At 36.3% G+C, this 24,857-nt stretch overlaps 1 protein-coding gene across 1 annotated transcript in view; it reads right to left on the reverse strand.

Moving 5' to 3' along the window:
• The window catches only part of LOC139970644 (prospero homeobox protein 1-like), an 87,020-nt gene that overhangs the window by 58,030 nt on the left and 4,133 nt on the right, over positions 1–24,857 (reverse strand). Inside the window, exons 2-4 of the mRNA XM_071976508.1 lie at positions 23,677–24,041; positions 21,322–21,418; positions 5,150–5,249 (exon numbers count right to left, since the gene is read on the reverse strand). The gene's annotated coding sequence lies outside the window, so the exon portion shown is untranslated. The remainder of the gene's footprint in view (positions 1–5,149; positions 5,250–21,321; positions 21,419–23,676; positions 24,042–24,857) is intronic.

The following is a 24,857-nucleotide window of genomic DNA, read 5'->3' on the forward strand; positions in this document are numbered from 1 at the left end:
TTGAAAAATCAAACTTCATATTGCAAAATTTGTGCAGGCAGTCAAGGAAGCAGATCTCTTGCAATAGATACAGCTTGGACCCCAAAACACAAAAATTTCAACCCTTACTTTTTTAACGATATTACGCCGACCAAATTAATTTTTGGCAGTTCTGTAAGGAGAAGCTATCGCATCTTGTTACACGAACACACCTCATTGGTTAGCAAAATTATTTGGGCGCTGATGTTGTGGTATTAGAAATGATAGAGAGTAAGAATATAAAAAAAAAAAAATCATAAAAAAAAAAAGTGCAGCTTGCAAGGATTAAACTGCGAAAACATCAGTGTCCATAAATTTTACGAGATGTGAAACTATAACGAAGTAAATTGTATAATTGTATGCACATGTCATGAACCAAGGTTGTTTACTGTACTGTATCTAGTTAAGCAGGGACTTTAGAATTGACTAAAATACCAGCATTTGGCTCAACTTCAATAGTATAACCTAGATTGTAAGAGACTATACTGCTGTATATTTTAGAAATCTAACAATGGCCAGAAATGACAGGAAGTATTATGATAAATCCACATAACAACTTTTGTGGCCCGGGTTGAAAAAAAGAAGTTTGGAGTGGAGGAGGGATATGGATTTACATTAATACCATTTTTGGGCTTCTTCTTAGTCAATCAAAAGAATTAAGAGCTTCAATTCCCCTTCCAGAAAGAGAACGGGACTTGACCGGCTGCCAGGGAGCACCCTACAAGACTTGTGAGTTGGTTAAATACAGAAGTAGCTCAGTTTGTTAATTTTGAACTTCTGTCGATAAGTCATCATGTGATCACACGGGTCAAAATTCCCCAGCTGAGCTCTTTTCAAAGTCGTGATAAGTTTATATACCCCAATCCAATCCCTGTCTGTTCCTTCTCCAGGAACCTCCCACCCTCCAATCAGAGGCATGCCAAACAAAAACAAAAATACAGACTATAGTTTGTAACAAGCACAATGAATACTGCAATATGACATCATTATAGTAATAGGTGAGCCAGCTTCATATGTCTGATTGTAGCTTTTGTGAAAGGGTCACACTCGACCAAGGTGGGCCTTATTCCACATTCGATCCCAAAAGCCAGAAGCAATCAATATGGGATGGAAGGGGTTCTTTATGAAGCTTCCTTCTCTCGCATCGCAACCCCAAGCCCCCCCTCCCCCCTCCCCCCTCCCCCCAAAAATTTAATATCCCTATACGACTTCACTGACAGGTCCCGCTTCGTTAGACTGACTTGTAGCATTTGTGAAAGGGTCACACTAGACCAAGCCTGCATCTACATTATCCTTCATAGTCCCAAGATAAGCAATCAATTTTCCCGAGGGATGGAAGCGGTCGTTTGAGATGCAGAACTTGCACAATCATAGTAAAGGCTATTCTTCCTGCAGGCCACAAAATATTCCTTCAACATTCCTCTATTAACGTGATATATTTTGGTTGACAAATTAGAGAATATTGTGAATGTGAAAGCTAGACTATATGGGCTTATACTTTATGGTTTAGAAGGAAGTATCACTTGATACATACTACCAGTGTGTTCAATGAATGATGTGCTTCTTCATAGCATATATACACAGGGTTCTAGTCGGATAGAGTTCAATAAAATTACTCCTCCATAATGCATTATAAGCATTGATTCCTAGGAGTGGATGGGGGAGAAAGAAGGATGTGTGGCAAAAGTAACATATCTACAGAGGTTGGGATTTATAATGTAATATTCCTTCAAATGCATAATTACAAACCCTTTGCCCATGTGATAACTGAACAGATTTTGATCAGTTTCTTGATGCACTAAAACAGTTTCTGAAAGACTGATATTTATGTCTTGTGTAATTTCACACGGTAGTGCAATACCTTCTAGCAATACCCACATAGCTAAAATGTTATTTATCTTGTAACTATATATGTAGGCACTTTTGCCACTTGAAGTTAGAATTGTTTATTCAAAAACATATCTTGGACGCATTTCGATTTCACTTTCCTTTCTTGAAATGAGTGAAGACATTAATTTAATGATGATCGAACAAAGTGAAAAAAACAAAACAGTCAGCTATTGTTATCTGATACTGCCTCACATACTCAGTATACAGATAAACATGAAGAAGAAAAAAACACAGCTGTATAGATGACCATATCAAAATGATATTTGAAAGGTTTTACAGCAAGAACTACTAGTATAAGATATAGACATAGTAACTTTCTGAGATTGATATTTTGGGCATTTTTTTCAACATTTCAATCTATTGGAAAAAATTGTTTTCCCCCTGCCATAAGTCTGTAAAAAAGACGTTACTATGGGCAACTTTCAAGAATATTTCAAATAATTTTGAAACACAATGACTGACTTTCAAAAGCGGCATCAGAAGCTCAAATTGCGTTTACATCTTTCCCAGTGTATTTGTCATGTTTCATATCACATATTCTTCCTTTTCCTGCAAATCCTGACACTTTTTGTTAAATAATGCTTATGTTCCCTAAGAAAATGAAGTATGCTACTTAGTAACTAGAAGTAGTTTTTTTTAACTTTGGCTTCTGCCTGATATCTTTTGTGATAGAGATATCTCATGTCAGACAAAAGTAAAACACACCACAGTTCAAAGGGGGGGTGTGGTACTCTCTGTCATTCTTTGAGGAAGCAAGTATTAAGTTAATGATGTCAGCGAGTATTACATTAATGATGTCAGCGAGTATTAAGTAAATGATGTCAGCGAATATTAAGTTAATGATGTCAGCGAGTATTAAGTTAATGATATCAGCGAGTATTAAGTTAATAATGTCAGCGAGTATCAAGTTTATGATGTCAGCGAGTATTAAGTTAATGATGTCAGCTGGTATTAAGTTAATGATGTCACAAGTATTAAGTTAATGTCAGCGAGTATTAAGTTAATGATGTCAGTGAGTATTAAGTTAATGATGTCAGCGAGACTATTAAGTTAATGACGTCAGCGAGACTATTAAGTTAATGATGTCAGCGAGTATCAAGTTAATGATGTCAGAGAGTATTAAGTTAATGATGTCAGCAAGTGTTAAGCTAATGATGTCAGCTAGTATTAAGTTAATGATGTCAGCGAGTTTTAAGTTAATGATGTCAGCGAGTATTAAGTTAATGTCAGCGAGTATTAAGTTAATGATGTCAGCGAGTAGTAAGTTAATGATGCCCGAAGGTAAAATCCAGCTATCAAAGAACAAATTTTAGTATCAAGAATTCTTCTCAACCAATAATAATTCTAAAGAAATAGTACAAATATATAATATCTTATTTAGTATGATATAAGTCCTAAATATTAACCAATAACAATTGATAATTCACATTTAATCCTTAAATTTGTAACAAATGAACTGAACTTCTTAGATTTCAGACCACTCAGTGCATAACAAACCAGAACTTCCCTAGTGTGAATTGGAGTAACACTTAGCACCTACTATACATATTTAGAAAGTATCTGTTAATTTCAAACAACTCAAAAACAACTGCATTGGGTAAGCTGATTAAAATCACACTGCTTTTGTTATTTGAACTCACCTAAGTTTGTCACAAAAGGCACCACTTTTTAAACCCAAATATTTACATTTCGTGTGCAGTGCCACTCTCCAAAAAGAAGGAATTCATCCTGTATTAAATTCTTCAGTTTAGCTTCACATAGTTTTAACACCTCTTATGACACATCACACAACCATATGTAATTAAGTAACATTATATTGTATGCAAGGTTTGTTAATATAGCATGTTGAAAGATTTCATACATTTATTTTGTTGGTTTAAGTCAGAGCTGGAAGTAATAAGAGATTTTTCAACTTCTCATGTTCAAAGTGATTTTCTGAGCACTCTGCTGCATAAATGTAAAAACAACTCACACGTTGAAAAAATACATCCATTAGTGACTGTACATACATCGTGTGTACTGGACTACAATACATACCCATACATAGTGTGTCCTGGACTACAATACATTGCCATACATAGTGTGTATTTTACTACCACACATAGCCATACATAGTGTGTACTGGACTACAACACATAGCCATACATAGTGTGTACTGGGGTACAATACATACCCATACATAGTGTGTACTGGACTATGGTACATAGCCATACAGTGTGAACTGGACTACAATATATACCCATACGTAGTGTGTACTGGACTACAATACATAGCCATACATAGTGTGAACTGGACTACAATACATACCCATACATAGTGTGTACTGGACTACAATACATAGCCATACATAGTGTGTACTGGACTACAATACATACCCATACATAGTGTGTACTGGACTACAATATATAGACATACATAGCTTGTACTGGACTACTATATATACCCATTCATAGTGTGTACTTGACTACCATACATAGCCATACATAGTGTATATGTATATATATATATATATATATATATATATAAATATATATATATATATATATACATATACATATATATACATATACAGATATTTCCATTCTGTACCTTTGAGTTTATAAGGAGTTGTTATATCTTTGTTACTGTACATGTTTCCAATGCATATGCAGCACCCCATGATTTTCAAACTTATTCATTGTTAAGTGACAAGTAACAACTTTTGTATTTGTATTTACAAAATGTTATGTCCCTTACACTCACTCACCCTCCTTCTCATCCCCCTCCCCCCCCCCCCACCTGGGTCTACTTCTCTTAGAATATACAGACATAAGTAGACACAAAAAAAAACATATACAGAAGTATACACTTCTTCTCACTTTAAGTACTTCCTAACTTACTTGTTCATTAACAATCTGACAACAATAACTGTTAGAACAATGCATGACTGGTATGTATATATGCTCACCCCTCCCCCCCCCCTTATCCATAAAAAAAAGATATTTACAAATTAATTATACAAAGAAAAATCAAATAACTTGTTATGCTTAAAATTAATTTAAAAAATAACTATAAGATCCTAACGAGCTAACAGGATGAAACAAGCAAAGAAACACACAAACAGACAGAAAGCACAAGAACTAGTACACAAAGAAAGAGATAATAACTCTCCCACCCCCACCCACCCCCCACCCCCACCACCCACCCCACCACCCACCCCCAAAGAAATTAAGATGAAAATTATACAAAATATCAAACTTACTTGTTTCCTCCTTTTAGGTACATCTGCTTAACAAGGAAGCCTTTGAGCAACTGATTATGGTCAACAAAATCTCCTAAAGATATTTTTTGTCTTTCATTCTCTGAAAATACAAGAGTGGGAAAAAAAAAATAATCAGCACCACAATAATCACGCAGCTAGATCCTTTAGAAAATCTTTCCAGATGACGACAAAGTACAAACACCAGGGCTTTGATCCTTTTCCCTGCCCAGAAATCTTTACAGTTTTTTGACTGAATAAATCAATACTTAACACAACATGTCTACAGCACACCCCTTCGTATTGACCTTGTAACATCTGTTACAGCTCTCATAGTGTTTACTGGATCAGTCTTACAAGATCTGAAACATGTCCCTCAATACAAAAATACAAAAAACATCAATATCACAGCACAGCACTCATTTACGTTCAAACAAAAAAGGAAGAACAGCAGAAAAAAAAAAAAATTCATGTGTGTTTTTCTCACTGTCCATTTTTTTTACAAGTTTTCTATTCGTTAGAGTAAAAACTGTCCTTTTTGTTTCAATCAGAAATTTCTCCCCCCTCGTATCAGAAAGAGCTTGTTAATATGGTTCAATGATTCCTTGTGTTATAAGAGGCCTCCTCGGAAGGCTGGATTTTTTTTTTCACAGAAAAAAAAAACGAAAGAAAAAAAAAATGAAACTAAAAGATACCACAATTTAATTAAGAAGAGACAAACAATAGATCTCATATTAAGAAAGAATATTGGAATAAGATTTAAGGGGCTATTGAGAACAGTGAAGGCTATTTCAATGGTCTACTGAAGTAGGTAAGTGTATCGAAAAATACATGATTTTTTTTTATTATATGAGATTGACATTATATGAGACTCTTTTCCCCCCCCGAGTATTAGAAAAACAAATGCATTCACACAAATTACTTCTGCCATGCAGGCTACTTGAGTCTATACATTACTACAGCTTGAGATTGGAAAAGATCCAAAAGTTAATTTTGGTTTCATTGCAGAAGGAAATGTAAAATAAAGGCATTGGCATTGAATATATATTTACATATACATATATATATATATATAAATATATATAGATATATATATATGTATACATATATATACATTATATATATATATATATATATATAAATATATATATATATTTATATATATATAGTTATATATATAGTTATATATATATATATATATATATTTAGTGATATATATGTATATGTATATATATATAAATATATATATATATAGATATAGTTTTATATATATATATATATATATATATATAGTTATATATATAGTTATATATATATATAGTTATATATATATATATATATAGTTATATATATATATATAGATATATATCTTAGCCGTGATGCAATAAACAGATGCCATTCTGTATCGTTCATCTCCTCCTTTTTTTCTTTTTTTTTTTTGATCGAAAGAAAATTGTGTCCATGCTACGAAGATGTGTTTGTTAGTTGTGAAATACTCTCCTAAATGTAGGGTAATCAAGTATATATATGAAATGACACACTTTTATCGTGAGTAGCTATTATTGGACTGATGTTGATGCAGTGTGCATGGCTGTCTGTATAATGTGTGTGTATAACTTCCTTTTCAGCAGAAGGTGTGAAGACACATTCAAAAGTGTTACTTCTCACACGGTCTTATTAAAGTGAAATGCAAGCATTTATTACTTTGGGGAGGGATCGTTGGTTTAATTTGTAAACAGTTGGACAAAGGATTGTGCCGTCACAGTGTTTGTTGCCTTGATATTACTATATAGACATATCTATATATATATTTATATATACCTGTTTTCACCTAAATTGTGATGTGCACATGTTCAACTTGATTGACCAAAGAGGGGTCCTATGCTCTGTACTCTATAAAGATTCTTTGTTACACCTTGTACTTGTTGTATGCATAGAAAACAAATTTACATACTATTGTGTGTGCAAGTCACACATATATTATGGGTTGCAGTCGAGATAGTGGGATGGGCGGGGTGAAAATTGACATAAAGGTGTCTGGGTTCAAATTAGTTAAAAGCAGACTAGTTACATCACCTGAAGGGCATAAGTTTCTAGGTTTGGAGGCCAACAGTATATAGACCAAAAGTTTGCTAGAATATGTCAAATCGAGGTCATTCAATGTTCAAAAAACTTCTTCCTCAATCATCTTTCGGCTATCTCAATTTCCATCAAATTTCTGGATATAAGCTTTCTCAACATGTGGTATGGACAAATCAAGGGGGGAGGGAAGGTCTAGTGTGAAAGATGGGTCCATAACAGGTGCCTCAGCTAACGTTTAGTTGCCTTAAAGATATGTTGTCACAACAGTCATATTTGCTGCCAGGAACAAGTCTGAAAGGCCAGCCATCTTGGGCAAGGATAGTGGACATACTCTTGATCTCAGTGCCAACCATCGTAGGGCTAAAGTTTTGGTGAAAATCCCTACGTCTGGGGGTACGTTGTAACTTTCTTTATTATCATAGCGGGCTCCGTGGACAGAACAAAAAGTTGAGACCCTAGGGTCAAAATTATGAAGAAAGCAAATGGGTAAGCATTACTCAAATTTGGAGAGAACATGCACAACTAACCTTTACAGGTAACCACTAATGCCTCTCCCCTCCCCAACCCATCCACACCACTCCCCACCCAAATATGGTCACTATTCTAAATTCAATCAGCATTTTACTGTGGTGGGACAGTTTTCCCCTTTAACTGAACCATTTAAATTTCCTATTTAACTCTTGGCCATTGCCTTGAAATATTTCAGAGAGGGGGAGGGGGAGGATGGGGGAGGGGGTAGGAATAATGAAGATCTTGAAATCAAGTTGTGTTTGTAGTGTACTATACAGAAGTTATTTTCAGTAAAAGCTGAATGAGATAAAAAAGAGGCAGAAAGCCAACAGGCTTAGAAATTCCTTGCCATATTTTAGTAGACCTTTGATCTACGACCTCTCCTGACCTCTCCCACAGAAAACATTTAACTTCTTGTAAACAGGAAGATAGATCCACATAGCTACCAAAGTTGAAGTTCATCCAAGCTTTATACTCTGCTGACCCTTAAAACTCGATTTCAGTCAGGTTTTTGAATTACACACAACGTTGTTGCTCTTTCATTAGTGACTTGTTTGTGATTGATTGAAAAAAAATAATTAATGTTAACTTATTGTATTATTGCAATTCACATCTTAACATACTATTTTACTTTCATGGTTGATGTGCTACCTATGAAACCTAATTACCAGTAGTGATTTAAGTTTAAAGAAAGATCTTATGCATTCACTTTGATGTAGCACTGCCAAGGGGGTGGGGAGGGGGGGGGTGGGGGAGAGCACATTAATTGAGGACTAGGTTACTATATTCATAACATGTGGACAAAACATCTGGAATAATACTGCAATTTGCACTTCTGTTATTCATAGAGTTCAACCGGAATGTATAAAAAAAGACAAGAACCTGTGGTGTCATTTTTTTTTCTTTTTTTTTTGTCAGAATTTTCAAAATTGATCACCAATACAAATGTCTTTACCACAGAATGCTTTATCCTGCAACTTTCACTTTCTACCAATTCAAGCAAGCAAGACTGTATTTTGATTTCATGGAGTAAAATTTCTTAATGGAATTGAGGGGGGGGGGGGGTAGAAGGAAAGACTAGTTACCATCTTGTGGCAATAAATATAGCTTCTACATCTCTGTTAAAAACTAATATTCTCAAATTTAATTTCTGACTTTAAATGAACCTAAGTTGTTCTCACATTTATATTGATGACTTGTAACAGAGGAAATAGAATACATGGCAATGAAAATCTCCTTAGGTTTTTCTACATATTTGTTTCTCAAAACCTTCTGAAGTAGTTCCCCCTAAACTAACCGGTTTTGGGATTTACAAATGAAGATACTAACCTGTCTCTATTCTACTTAGGCACTCAATCTACCCAGCCTACCCACAGTTGGTAAAATTTTAGCACTGTGACCCCACGGACCTACATTAGGGTCAACACCCTACTTTCTCTTCCTACTGATTCAACCATTCTCAAGGTGCTTACAAAGTCTGTTTTTCCAGTGCGATTTACATCAATTTTGTCAGCTAGGTAGATTGAGTGCATTAGTAGAGTGGGGTACAGGTAAGAGAGGAATGAAGTCAATACATTCTTTACCTTTCATCAATTTATAGCAAATACAAACACCCTACATGATTTATGAGTAATATCAAAGCCTTTTCACTTATTTCTCATTGGTCAAGTAGATGTATACTGTATTTACAATGCTTTCCTTGAGTTCCACTCTAATCCAGACACACTATCTTGAAGCGCAGACAGCAGATTTTCAATAGACTTACAAAACCAGTTTCCAGAGGTTACCGAAACACTTCAATCACTTTCTTTAAGTAGACTGCAAATCTGATTAACGTGTACATGATCGAAGACTTGGGGTTCCGATCTTGTCCACTGATGCATAGATGAAGGAATTTCCATTCATTCTTCCAAGCAAGGGAAGCACTCAAGCTGAAAACAGCACCATGATACAAAAGAGAAAGGAAACCGGACTAATTAAAAAAAGTCAAGAGCCCGTTACAAAGTGGAAGGAGTTTAGTGGTGAGTTGGCATAATTGATTTGTTATAAGCTTCTTTGGTTGGCTTGAGAGAAAAATATGGAAAAAAGAAAGAAAAAAAAAAAGCATCAAACAATACCATTTTTCAAGGCCGAGGAACAGAAAGAACGAAAACTGACAGGCACTCCTTCAGAATTCCAAAAAAAAACGGAGGAGGTTAATGTCTTTACCTCACTTCACAGATTGAGGATTTCTTACAAAATCATTTCTGCAAGAAAGAGTTGCCAACAGGGGTCATATTTCATAAACTTTATCACTGTCAGGCAGGGAAACAAGAAGAAAAAGAGAAATAGGCCACTATGACAATGTTGTTAAGGATTGCATAAATGAACCTTTCTTATGATTCTTATTTAACACACCCACATCTGCTCATGACGAAATTGACTTATTAATCTGATTAAATTATGTCGTATTGTAAAACAAGCCTTAAGAATATTACCGTTTCACTTTGTCTGAATACATGTACCAGTACAAACAACTCCATTTCTGAGTTAACTGTCGCTATTGACAACACTTTACCAAATTTTGCAAAGGCAAGTTTATCAGAAACTAATTAGATTAAGATTAGGGAATCGTTAGACCATCACCAAGTCTGGAAGAAAAACAATTCAAAGGATTTACGCTGTCGTTTTTTGGTCCTCCTTAAATTCCCCTCTATTTAAAATTATTTCATCCATATGATGATATACATGCAGGACCATCACTCTGACCAACCTATGGTAACTTTCTTAGAGCGGAGAGCTCGATACCTGCTGCATATTTGCACAGAGAATGGGGCGATGATACAAAATTGTTAGATATGAAATGGCCAACACGGAGAAACGCAATGCCGTTAAAATCTTTCATGATAACCAGTGATCAGAAACACAAATGCAGGCATGTATCTCTACACTATGCAAGGTAACGCCTGGTTTGTACTTGTGTGTGTGTTTTGCTTTTTTCATTTTCTTTCAATAAGAATTACTCCAGGAGTATACAGTGATACAAGTCCATGGTTTTGCTCTAGATATACTTGCAAATATCTAGTATAATTACCACTATAGCCGATCTGATTATTACAGTTTTAATTTTTTTTGGTGCTAATTTGGACACCTTTGTGGCACGTCAAATGCATCCATCCCACTTTTCTATCCCACTTCTCCCATCACTCTCATTCTGGCCTCAAAATGACCGACCATTCCTCATGTCTTTGAAGCCATCTAGGAACTTATGTAATTTTACTAAATACATAAATACATATATTACATAAATTATACTATTTTACAACATGACCAACATGACAATGGAAAAAACATCTATCGATGAATAGGAAAGTACTTTTGAGACAAGTCTGAAAACTGTCCTAAAAACTGTCGTAAATTGTGTTACGGTGATCCAGGCTGCCCTATATACCACAGCCATTAGCTCATAAGGACCTTTCTAATTAGGACCATTAGGCTATTTAGGACCATTCGTACATGGATTAAAAGTGAGAAGCAGATTGAAACTGATCAGCACCTGGCGTTAGCCTATTGTATGTACATTGTATGTACAATGGGCTTCGCCTATTGTATGTACAATGGGCTTAGCATTAGTATACATCAGATATATATATATCGTAGTACAAGTTTAACAGTATCAGTATGGGTACAACAAGAATTTTCTTTGATGGTATTAAGAGTGACAGACTCTAAGCACCTGTGAGAATACTTCATTTTACTTTCAAATTTCTACAGTCTAGATTTCCAAAGTGTCTCAAGGACCAGCACGAGTACAAATATACACTGGGCGAGTACTGGTTTGAGTGCAAGTTAAAGTCCCCTTAACGGTTTAAGTACAAGTCAAAGTCCCCTTACAGGTTTGAGTACAAGTCAAAGTCCCCTTAACGGTTTGAGTACAAGTCAAAGTCCCCTTACCGGTTTGAGTACAAGTCAAAGTTCCCCTAACGGTTTGAGTACAAGTCAAAGTCCCCTTAACGGTTTGGGTGCAAAGCTCTAAGAACCAGCCTAGTCAGAGTACTTAATCTTGATAAAGTTTACTCAAGTAGATTAACAAAGTGCCCCGACGGTTTGAGTACAAGTCAAAGTCCCCTTAATGGTCTGAGTACAAGTCAAAGTCCCCTTACCGGTTTGAGTGCAAGTCAAAGTCCCCTTACCGGTTTGGGTGCAAAGCTCTAAGCACCAGCCTAGTCAGAGTACTTAATCTTGATAAAGTTTACTCAAGTAGATTAACAAAGTGCCCTGAAGGTTTGAGTACAAGTCAAAGTCCCCTTAACAGTTTGAGTACAAGTCAAAGTCCCCTTAATGGTCTGAGTACAAGTCAAAGTCCCCTTACCGGTTTGAGTGCAAGTCAAAGTCCCCTTACCGGTTTGGGTGCAAAGCTCTAAGCACCAGCCTAGTCAGAGTACTTAATCTTGATAAAGTTTACTCAAGTAGATTAACAAAGTGCCCTGAAGGTTTGAGTACAAGTCAAAGTCCCCTTAACAGTTTGAGTACAAGTCAAAGTCCCCTTACCGGTTTGAGTACAAGTCAAAGTCCCCTTACCGGTTTGGGTGCAAAGCTCTAAGCACCAGCCTAGTCAGAGTACTTAATCTTGATAAAGTTTACTTAAGTAGATTAACAAAGTGCCCTGACGGTTTGAGTACAAGTCAATCCCCTTAACGGTTTGAGTACAAGTCAAAGTCCCCTTACCGGTTTGGGTGCAAAGCTCTAAGCACCAGCCTAGTCAGAGTACTTAATCTTTATAAAGTTTACTCAAGTAGATTAACAAAGTGCCCTGAAGGTTTGAGTACAAGTCAAAGTCCCCTTAACGGTTTGAGTACAAGTCAAAGTCCCCTTACCGGTTTGGGTGCAAAGCTCTAAGCACCAGCCTAGTCAGAGTACTTAATCTTTATAAAGTTTACTCAAGTAGATTAACAAAGTGCCCGATTACGAGTACAAGTACAGATACACGAGGGCAGGTACAAGTAATTCAGTTACAATATAAATATTATTGAAGGCCTCACTACACTAAAAGTCTGGTACTCATTATTCACACTAATCAAAACTTTAAAGAGATGTTAAAAAATTTGAATGAAATTTCAAAGGATTTATTTGTATGATCTTGCCAGCAGATGATTGCTACTGGAATTCAAAAAGCTTCTGTACTAAGAAACGTTAAGGAAAGCATACGATGAAATGAAATTAGAATAGATGGGTATACACCAAAATGACGTCAGGTGGCTACCAAAAAGAACAATTTCGTGCAACCTGGGTACCGTTGGATATGTGTCAAAGGTCACCTATTTCAGCTTGCTTGCAAAAGCACTTTTCAAAAGTACTTTTCTGGATGGACACTCTGAATTTATGATGAGGTGGGTTCAATTGGGCAGTTTTAATGTTTCACTATTAAACAGAAGTTTTTAAAGAGTGGCCATAAAATACTTGTTTAAACGTTTTGAGTGAATGCACTTTGTTTTCACTACCTGAAATACCTACGACAGTACTGTAACTTTCAAGCATCAAATGTGCTGATATATATGTATATATATATATATATAATTATTTTTTTTAGTGGGGGATGGGTGGATGGGGGTGGGGAAGAGGGGTGTCAGGTGTTTGCTTAATTGTAGTTCAGAATATCACTACGTACCACTAAGTCGTGTAAATGTTGCCATAACCAGACTATAATCCTCCCCGATGAACCACTCACATCTCAAACAAAGAGTCTAGATTGAGTATATCTCACCATTATTTTAGGAATGATTATTCACAACAAAAGATTTGCAACAAAACATCAAGTTCATGGTCACAAATGGCACATATGTATATATGTTACACATTATATACTATCATTGTTACAACTGGCTACATATGGCAGTTACACATGGCCGTACTCTGTATACATGGTTATACACATGCTTCTATTTATTCAAAACATCTCTACACGGACAAAAAATGATCATAAAAATTCTCACTTTACTGATGCATATTTCCACCATATGCACTTATCATATATTATACTTAATAAAGAACACATCGAGTTCTCATTGCATAAACAACCTTTAAAAATGTTCTCTTACAAAAACGCCAACTGTGCCGTATAGCTACAGTTAAATGTCATCCAAGTACTTTGAGAAGTTGAGTACTTCAAAACTTTCCGCTGGTTTTACAACATGTGACAAGACGATGACCTTCGTTTGCATAATGTTTAACGAGTGTCTAAATTACCATAACAATACATCACATGATCCAGGCTTTTAATCTCTGAAATTCATAAAGTAGTTACTGATTATCTCAAGGCCATGTTGTGCTCTCAGCTGAGTATTTCATTCTTTTTTTTACACACTTGATTGCGTTTGTTTTATGCTATTGTAACTATAAAACACTAAGTCATCGAGAGAAATCACTTGACTATGTTTAACAGTTTTCAACTAAGTGAAATAGCCCCATAAATCTGTTATGCTTGATTTTGTTGTTGTTGTAAGAATTGTTCAACACACATATATATATATATAATCTCTTCATAATATTTTCAGTATATTTTTATCTTTGACCTTCCACTTAGTTTCCATAAATAAGCAAGAAAAAAGGAAATATAACAAAATGCAGAATCTTAATGAAATATTGCGAATATTTTCTACAAATTTCAGATCAAAATAACTTTCAAAGAAAAAGATATCAGACAACAGTCTCTGCATACATGGTCAGAAATCCATTCATGAAGTCAAATGCATATAAAATAAAGTTGTTATAAGTACGCACGTTTTGTTTGGCAGTTTTGAGATTTATGAATTTTATAAAATACTGAAAATATTTCAATGCTGTCTTCACAAACATCTTCCCCATCTTTTTCATATGGATAGAACAAATTGATCAACTTAATATAATTTTGGCCATTTTTAGCATGTGTCCATATGTATATATGTTGGAACAGATAGGAAATTGGGCCATGAAATTGGGCCATGCTGACTTATGGAGAACTCTACAACAAACAGTAAATGATACAGTATCTTCCATAACAAAGCAGAAGAATAGACAAGTTACAGCAATGCGTTACATATGCTGTCAGCACCAGAGTAAATTTGTGGACAGGGTGGGGCTGGCAGGGTTCAGAAGGGGTGGGGGAAGGGGGAGGGATATACCCATTCCTGTGCTAATGGTTGTGAGTTGTAACCATCATGATGCTATGTATGTCGGCAAGTAGAGGGAGGCAGATCAATTGCAAGCAATGTTGACTCGCTATTAAAAGCCTGCTGAAAGGATTGTAGGACATCGATTCTCGGCCGTTTGCCTTTGAGAAGAACATTTGTGAACAGTACATAAACCTGATCATGTGAAGTATCTATTGCCTTTCCAAGTGGGGACACATGTTACTCATTGTACATTAACCTGACCATGAGAAGTATCTATTCCCTTTCCAAGTGGGACTCATGATACTCAATTGACATGTAACATCATCATCATGATCATACAGCTAGATTGATAAAGAATTAAGTTGTTGGGTTTTCATGCCCGGGATCTACCATTGGAGACTTTCTTCAAAAGTATTCCTCTGTAACTTCATGCTTTCTACATTTTCATGGCAAATCCAGCTTATTGTATGTGCAGCAATGTGGAATTCAAGGCAGCTCTATGGGTCAAGTGGGGTGGGCATGGATCGGGGGGGGGGGATGGGTAGTCACCAGGTGCACTGGTAAGAAAGGATCGTTACAGCAAGATCTCGTCGAACTACTTAACCACCCTATCGAATCATATGACTGTATGCAATTTGTAATTATCATGCTTACCTATCTCTCCCTCTCACTCCATTTCCCCTTTCCTTCCTTATAGTAGACAAGAGTATGTATGCAATGAACAACAAACTCTGAAACTGTCCACTACAAACTGGAACATGTTTCTTTTGTTGCACAATTTTGTTGATGTTGCCCATGTTACTTTTTGAAAAGCGCAAATATAAAATACAGGATGAAAAATGTCAAATGATAGGAGGAAATAGAAAACCATAATTCTAGTAGATAGATAGGTGATTACATTTATACATCTTGCATCAGAGCAAGTTTAATTCTAAGCCATAAAATCTTGATTAAGGAGAGCCACTAGGAAACTGATACCGGCCATTAAAGTTGTCGTATATATAAATGTACTAGGCCGAGTAAAAAAAAAAAAAAAGTTTCTCAATCAAACTTTTTTTCACAACGGCACAAGGAGTGCTTTTTTCTCTTTATTAGAGTATCACTTTGTGCACTCAGAATATAGGTGAGAGTTTAATTATTTGTGTTCTATTGTCTCTGGAACTTTTCCCTAGTTGAGTACAATCGACACCTATGGGGTTTCTTCTGTGGTGACTCCTTCAGATTAGCATGAAAGGAATTATAAATCAAATTAGTAACAATGGTTTTTTGGCCATTTGCCCCAAAAAAAGAAAGTGGTGAAGACAAAAAAAAAAACTGATTTTGCGTGTAGTGGACGAGAAGGTATCACCCCATGGGCAGGTTCTGGATTTTAAAAAGGCGGGTGTGTTGCCCTAAGGTCATTGAAGCGAGACTGTTATTAGGGGGTGGTCTGGGGGTCATCCCCATTAAGAGATTTAATTTTTAGAAATTTAGACGTATTTCCCATTTTAGGCAAATATAGACAAAAATTAGGTATAATAAAATCAGGTGCTAAGAAATCTAATATTTTGTGTGGTGTTGAAAGGGAGAAGGGGGGTGGGGCAGAGTTAATAATTCACTCTGGGACTGAGGAATAAGCTTATTATGAAAACACTCTTAATTGGAAGTAAAACAAAAACTTTAATAACTTAACATTCTTTTCTTCTATACATGTGACAGTTTACAAACGGTAGGGCAAGAAATCTCTTCAGCACCACAAGACCTTCCCGGGTAACCTTCTTGGAGATGATGAAATCCAAATCACCGCAGAAAAAGTAGTTTTGAAAACAAGCCTGATTCTGAATGTAGTAAAATTGCTACTGGAATCAGGCTTCTTTACTTTCAAATGGTTGCATTTGCAATGGGAGAGGTGAGGGGGCGTTGGCCCCCGAAGGAGGGTCATTAGAAGGAGCAGTGCTAAAGTATTAGCAGTTAATAATAGGCTAGGTAGATAGGAAAGGGTCACAGTAGAGTGGAGACAGGTAAGAGAGAGGTGTTCAGTGAATAGCTTAAAGTTTAACCACATGAACCAACTGCACTTTTATACTTCGCTCTTGGCTTTGTAATTAGTTTTTTCAATCAAAAGACGGGCTCGCTGGATGAAATGGATTCATCAAAGCTTTGAGATTAAGTGAAGCGTGATACTCAGAAAAGGTAAGGGTCGCTCCCCCAAAAAACAACTCTAGTCAAAAACAAGTTGATTTTCTTATCTCCAGATATATACACACAAAGCCATGATATCATCTCTGATATTCAAATTAATATTTTACTATCAAAGGCAAGAAATTATCAAACTGGTATTAATAAAAAATATCATAATAAAATAAAAATCAGTTGCTTAATCATATTAACCTAATTAAGATTTCAATTTTTTTTTTTTTTTTTCATGAGAGTGAAGATTATAATTAGAGCTAAACCTGAGGCTCATATCAAAAACCGATGATGAGGGATCAGCAAATGAAACTCTAAACTATCACAGATTAATCGAAATGCCTATGATTGAAAAAAACAATTTATGATTCCTGACAGTAATACTGTAATAAGTCATCTATGCTAGCTAGCGTTGCAAATAAGTCAGAATTTAAAAAATTGTCAACTATTTATTTATTTATTTATTTGTTTTATCGCCAATTGTGTACAATGGGAAAGGAAGTCTCCTATAAAGTCTTAAAAAGACTCAACAAGGTAGGAGACTCCCTGGGAGAAAAGAAAAGAAAAATGAACAAATATATATAATACAGAATATATGTAAGGATTAAATATACAGTAATAATATCCTAATGATGCTGAGATGAATATGTGAATAGATTATATAATACTAGTACGAGGCAAAGCAATGCAACTATGGCAAAGCTATTCCTAAGAACCCACCATAGGAGATTAATTTTGGAAACTTCTAGCCATCTAAAACTTTAGGGTGGGAATTGAGGAGGGGAGGGGAGGGAAGGGGAGGGGGCACAAAATACAGCTGCCTCATATGCCCAAGTTTTAACAATCCTTCAATTGCAAGTGAAAAGAACATAACAGCACCAGACATGAGGGAAGACAATTAAAGGCTGAAGCTCTCATTATTCGATGATACACAATCAGGGACTCAGGAAAGACAGAACATTAACCTAAATGCCGGACCAGAGAGCAGGCGAGGATCCGGGATTTTAAATGGATGTGTGGCCCTGATGTCATTGATGCTGACTCACATGTGGGCAGGCACAGGGGTGCTCCCCACAACCCTCCCCCCACCCCCCGCCCCACAAAAAAATAAAAAATTGTGAAATGGTGCATCCTGAGAATTAGGCCTATAATTAGGTCTACATGCAAGGTCGTGCTCATAACTACTTTTTAACTTTTGTGTGGGGGTTAAAGGGGTGGAGGGAGGAGGGATGGGAGAGGGTGGGGGAATGGAAGAAGCATACATACCCACTCCCACACACCTCCTGAATCCATGTGTTGAGAGTGGTGACAACTACTGATCTAAGTACAGTATCACCTCCCTGAATAAATTGACAACATCATATTTACAATCAGTGCAGTTATTTTTATGACGCTAAAGCGACCATAAATGTGGGAGAAACCCGCAAGGGCTTATGGATTACAACTTTCACTTCGGGTGGCTTCCAATTCAACATTTTAACTCAAATTTGGAATCGTTTCAATTTAGAGTCATTCCAGATGAGGAAAACCATAGATTGCTCTTGGGTGAAAAACCCACCTTACTATCACCCGGCCGGACATTGTACCCGGAACCTCCCGATTGTTATATCTTATTGCGTCAAATGCCACCTTTTATCCACTCTGCCACAGCACCGGTGTAACATAACAGTGTGTAGGAGACTTAAAGGAATTGAAGACTCGCCCCAAACCCTGTGCGGCTATCTGGAAAAGTTAACTTTCTGTTGCTTGCAGGTGACGTTTTGTTCGTGTCGCTACAAAATGCAGACAGTAATGAAACGTGATACCTTATTATCTTTAGCTGGACCTGAGATGTCCATCTCTGTATCGTTTGTATACTGTGCTGTGGGTATTGACCGCAGCTGTATGTGCTGACTGTACACTAGTGTCTAATTACCGACGTTAGCAAGCTGTGTGTGTTTTTTCTGGGATCGATGGTGGTGTCTAATACTTCTGTCACACCTCATTTGAAACTGAGTCAGATTACCGGCATTAGACGTTTCTTTTTGCGCGAGTCTTCACACCCTTTAAGGTTGATACTCTCCTTAGACATGGAAATCTTGTACTCTTCGTTCCATTTAATTGGATAGTTTCTGCCTTTATTCTGTGCTGTGCCTTTGACTGGTGCTGTGGCCGAGTGGATAAAGGCGGTGGCATTTGAAGCAATGAGGCTTAGCAATCAGGAGGGGTTCGATTCCCGGCCGGGTCATAGTAAGGTGGGTTTTTCGTCCAAGAGAAATCTACGGTTTTCCAATCTGAAATGACTTTCTAAATTGAAAAGATTTCAAAATTTGAGTTAAATGTTGAATTGGAAGCCACCCGACGTGTAAGTTGTAATCCATAAGCCCTTGCGGGCTTCTCCCACATTTGTGGTCGCTTAAGCGTTGTAAAAATAACTGCTGATTATTATTATTATTATTCTATCTGAATGACATTTAACCTACTTTTTTTTTCTTGGTAAAATATGGTTTGATGCTTTCCATTGATGAGTGTCATAAGCGTTGATCTAAATAAATAGAAATGACCAACACACACAAAAACAAAAAAAACCTTTGCCGAAGTTTTCATACTCAAACTCTCTTAATGTTTCAAGAATATTTTGTGGTTCTTACTATGTCCATATTTGTCACCGATGTTACCGACAAAGAAAATCAGATAAAAGTTCCTAGGAGAAGAAGCTCAAAGGAATCCCTGTCTTTTGCTATACATTGTGAAATTATAGGAAATAATAAACACGACTTCAGCGAGGAAAGATAAAATCTGCTGCAATGGATTTGATTGAAATACTTGGAAAAGAAAAAGAAAAGTCACAAGATAGCAAAGTAAGTCACACAAAACAGACAATTTTGCTGGCACTATTTTCAGTTGTTTGTAACTCTTTGTAATATTCAAACTCTGACTAACCTTTTTGATGGGTTCTTTTCTTTCTGGTGTTTGAAATTGATCGTGATTAAGATAAGGCCTGTGTTCTTGTTGCCAAGCATTATTCGGAATCAAAACTTGCATGGAATCATGTCATATTGTGCCAGTCATGTCAAATAGTATTTTGTGCATGTTTTTTGTGCATGTTTTTTGTGCATTTATTGTGCATGTATTGTGCATTGTGCATTTTTTTGTGCATGTATTTTGTGCAACTATTCACTACAGTATTTGGTGTACACTGACTCTGGAGATGACAGTGAGTGTAGGTGGTCTGAGGGATGACCCGATAATCCAATCCGATAATCCAATACAAGCTCTTTATCCTCAAGCGAAGGTGCCAAAAACGCACACACAAAAAATTCAGCGTCTATTATTCAACAATATAGCACTATTAAACTTCTTTCATCAGTTTTGACTTGTTTGTAAACTCAAAACAGGCAAACACCAAGTTTTGCTTTTTTCAGGAGGATGAGGTGAAGAATTTCATTTCGGGGGTTTCAACGGAAAAAACAGAATAGTCATTTCAAAATGGGAGATAAAAGACACAGAACCATAAGAGAAGTTGCTTGGATTAATCTTGGTACCATAGCCCAGCATCTGACAAGCCTTCTGAGATATGGAGGGAGGTTAGGACACCCTGTTCAACACCACTGCATTGTAGCCGTGGTGAACAATGTCATTTATTAAAAATCAATCACAGAACACAATCAAACAACATTTCCTTAACTCAAACACAGACACTGTAACTTATACACCATTCCTTCACCACAGTGTTTCAAGTATTAGCTGGTTTGAAACTAGAAATGTGATGATTTTGGGTCAGACACTGTACCTGCCACACCATTCCTGCACCATGGTTATTCCAAGTATGTTGGATTTCGAACCAGGAACCTGATGATTACAGGTCGGACATACTCTCTCCTGCACCACACATTCCCCACGATGTTCCAATTAGGTTGTCTTTGTAATGGGAACCTAACAAATGGTGCTAACACACCACTGTACTACCCCTTTAACATGGTATCCCAAGAGAGCTAACTTTGATGATGGAATCTAATGATTATGGTGAAAACACCCAGATTCACCATGTCTTCAACCTGGTGTTCTAAGCAGACTATTAATTGCCAGGTCCCCTCACATTTATTGCATAGTCGGTAAAAATGACTCCATAGGTCTCCCTTTCGCAAACCGCAAAAACAAAAAAAACAAAAAAACGGTCACCAGACACATCTGTTGCCATTTTGGAGACAACATCATCCTTACATTGTTTAATTGTTTACCCTAATTATTACACATTCTAATAAAAACAAATTATATCATAAAATGAAGATAATAGTTCCATACTCCCAGAATGAATCCTTTGTCCTCTTGTAGTCTTTCTGACGATAAATACCAGCATGTTCTTCTATGACATTCCAGAACTGGGAAAGAGACTGGCTATCTGAAATATAAATGAGACAAAAATAACACACATATTCTCAGAATGATTAATACTGTAATTAGCACTTGAATTCACACAGATGTCTGACTCAGGGGCTTACACATGACAGCTGCAGTATCTGACACAACCATTTTATTTTCATTTATCTTCTCGTCTGATGATATCAATTCAATATGCTGTTACCTTATATCATGCATATATAGCACATTGATTGCCCACCGCTTTGTTTTTCTTTCTTCTGAGCTGATTATATATGCACAAGACAAAATGATTTTTATAGTTTTGTGACTGGCTGTTACAGTAAATTATACTAATAATGTTGATACTTAATAGTAATAGCCCATTCATTCCAGTCATAACGTGTTTTAATTTCACTGTCTCTGATATATGGTGTTATCTTATATATATATTATCATATATATATATATATATATATATATATATATATATATATATATATATATATATAATATAAATAATACTTACCGTTGCAGTAATGGTATGGCTGAGATTACACATAGACATAAGGTAGTAATATGAAATCAAAAGTCAAAAACAAAGGTTTCCTGATTGCAATGAAGCAACAATCTAACTATCTGTTCATCATCTTATTAAACTGTCTTCATCTGGGTGTAATTCACTGTAAACCCCTCTCACTTTCACATGCATTTGCAAAGTAAAATAAAGGACATTCGAAGGGAGAAAGCCTGGAGTGAAAAACTGTTAAAGTCAATCTATAAGATTCTATATAGTTTGGGATGAATGGAGAATGACAATTACTTGTTTTAAAAGTTTTACAAGTTGGACATATCAGCCCAATTTCAGACTTGTCCTTAACACTGTGTTGACTACAGAGTAGCCATAGTATAGACACGTTTCAAGTTAAAGCTACAAAGCTTGTACATCATCTAAGGCGGTAATTAAAAACCTTTCATTTCACAAATCCAGTGGCTCAAGATTAATTCAATCCAGTGAAGCTTGAACAATGTGGGAACTCTTTCACATGTCTTTCCAATCATTCGTGCCTTGTCTACTGAAGCAAAGGATACTTTCTTACATACATGTCTGTGTTCTGACTAAAGAACTGAAGACACTTTTTCTATCAATTAAGGAGACAATGGATTCTCCATTGAAACTAAAACTAAAATGCTAAAAATATCTCTATTTTTATTTCTCCCTTTCAAGTATTCTTCAATGCCTTAGAAATGCAAACTTCATATGTTTCTCAGAAAACCACAAGTGGTTGAGAGAAAAAGTTTTTCATGAGGAAAATTGGTTCATGCATAATCTTTCAATGGGAAAGGTGTCATGAAGGTATTACTGCCTAGAACCAACAACTATCCCAACATTCAGCATGAAAAATGCCTGTCACCCGAGTGAGACAAAGAAATAAAGGTAAAATAAAAACACTGCCACTTTTCAACTAATTGCTCATCTGTCAAATTACCTCAAACGGACAGTTGGTCGTTAATGTGAGAGCTGAGTCAATCTCTTTCCTATAGTTTAAAATTGGGCCCCGTCGATTCTGTTTTGGAAGAGACCTTTTTGAAACTGGAAGATTGTTTTTGCTCGCTTTCATACAAACTTTGGTTTCCTACCATTCAGATATCAATCAATCAGAAGACATTTATATAGCGCCAAAATCAACAGAAATTGTTCAAAGGTGCTAAATGTACCATAGCGTCTACAACTTAGCCTTGGTCATTGGTAACTTGTCACACCTACATACCAAAGTGTGCGCAATTCAATCAATCTCTCCTGGGGCACCACATTGCACCACAATCACCTGTCCCCCGGGGAACTTCCCATAGGGTGCAGCCACAAACCGGCGCAAGGTTGCCACACTTTATCCAGACTTCCAGAATAAGAACTTGTTTAATTGTAGTTAGTTGCTTTAGGGTGGATGGTGGTAACGGGGGGGGGGGGGAGGGGGGAAGGAGGAGGAGGAGGAGGAGGAAAGAGCTATGTTTTTATAGTTATAAATGTTAGACAGCCTGACAATTTAAACCTAGCAGGATCTTTTACAGACGCAAACCTCAAGCCAGTTTGTCTCTCCATTGGATCCTGTGATCCAATCGTCAGGCCTTCCCAACTCTGGTACACTTTAATACCACACAGGCATATGTAGTACAACTACAGCTTGTACCGCCTGCTGTTTGCCTCTTATTTGAATAACATTTATTGAACATTCCTTTTAGGCGACATATTTGCTTTTCTAAACTAGCTATAAGAGTAACATTTTCTTTACCTTCACTTACCATTTCAACTCTACCCACAGGACCATCCATCTAGTTCATTTCTGAATACTCTGTCTATCATGTCAGATTCCATTCAAGCGACTAGCCATAGAGACAAAGAAAGTCACTAGCTGTGTTGATCAGTACGCCCAAGTGCAAACATCATTTGATACCTCCATGCCTCCAGCCGCTGTAGTATAATATTAAAGCCATTCGGTCATGCCCTCTTTCTCTCTTCAACCATAAGTTGGTTCTACGAGGGAGTTTGATGCTATGACTGTCCCCAATTTATGTCTCGTTGCACAAAGCAGCAAATTCCAGACTAAACACTCAGTCCAGAGAAAGTGGCTATAATGTGCATCCTCATCCATGCCTAGCACCGAATGCTGAAAAAAAAAAGATAAGAAAATAACTTTAAATAAAGGTGTGTGTCAAGAAAATTTATAAAGTTTGCCAGATAAGATTTTTAGCCAAAGAATTTACAGAGAATACTCATAAGCATTCATAAGGACATCCTCCTTATTCCACAATAATATAAAGTAAAAAAATTAAATAAATAAAATAACAAATATATATAACAAAATTAAAACAAAGCACAATACAAATTAACTTACAAATTCCTGCATTCACAACAACCCTGCAGACTCTACCCCCCCCCCCTTCTTCTCTTTTGCAATAACTTGTACATCGTAGTGTATGACAAGTTAAAAGTTCTGTTACCTTCATTTTGTTTTCTATTTTCTTGGCACATAAATTGTTGATTGCTTCTATCTTAAATACTATGCATTAAAAATTTACTTTTGTTTTACTAATTTTGTTTACATTTGTTTACGTGTACCATTTATTCCTGTAACCGTTTGTATTCCTCTTAAATCTATGACACGCTACGCCTAATTTCGGTTTAATTTACTGAATGATATAACTCAAGGTGCCCAAGAACTCCAAAGTACCAATTATGTGGGCATTTTTCTGTGAAATATTTAAACAGAGCTAATCAGGCTCAACTTAAAGATTGTTAAGACCCCACATAAGGCCTTCAGTGGCTGGATGGGTTTCTGCAAAGAGTACTAATATATGCTACATTACTTGTGATCACAGTGAATTGGGAAGTAGTTGACTTCTCCTTATCATGAAACAAAAAGATGATGTTTACAACATTTCCTGAGATTTCGATAAAATTTGGTGAGAGTAAAACCAAAATA

Source organism: Apostichopus japonicus, chromosome 8, assembly GCF_037975245.1.
Source record: "Apostichopus japonicus isolate 1M-3 chromosome 8, ASM3797524v1, whole genome shotgun sequence".
In the NCBI taxonomy this organism is placed as follows: Eukaryota; Metazoa; Echinodermata; class Holothuroidea; order Aspidochirotida; family Stichopodidae; genus Apostichopus; species Apostichopus japonicus.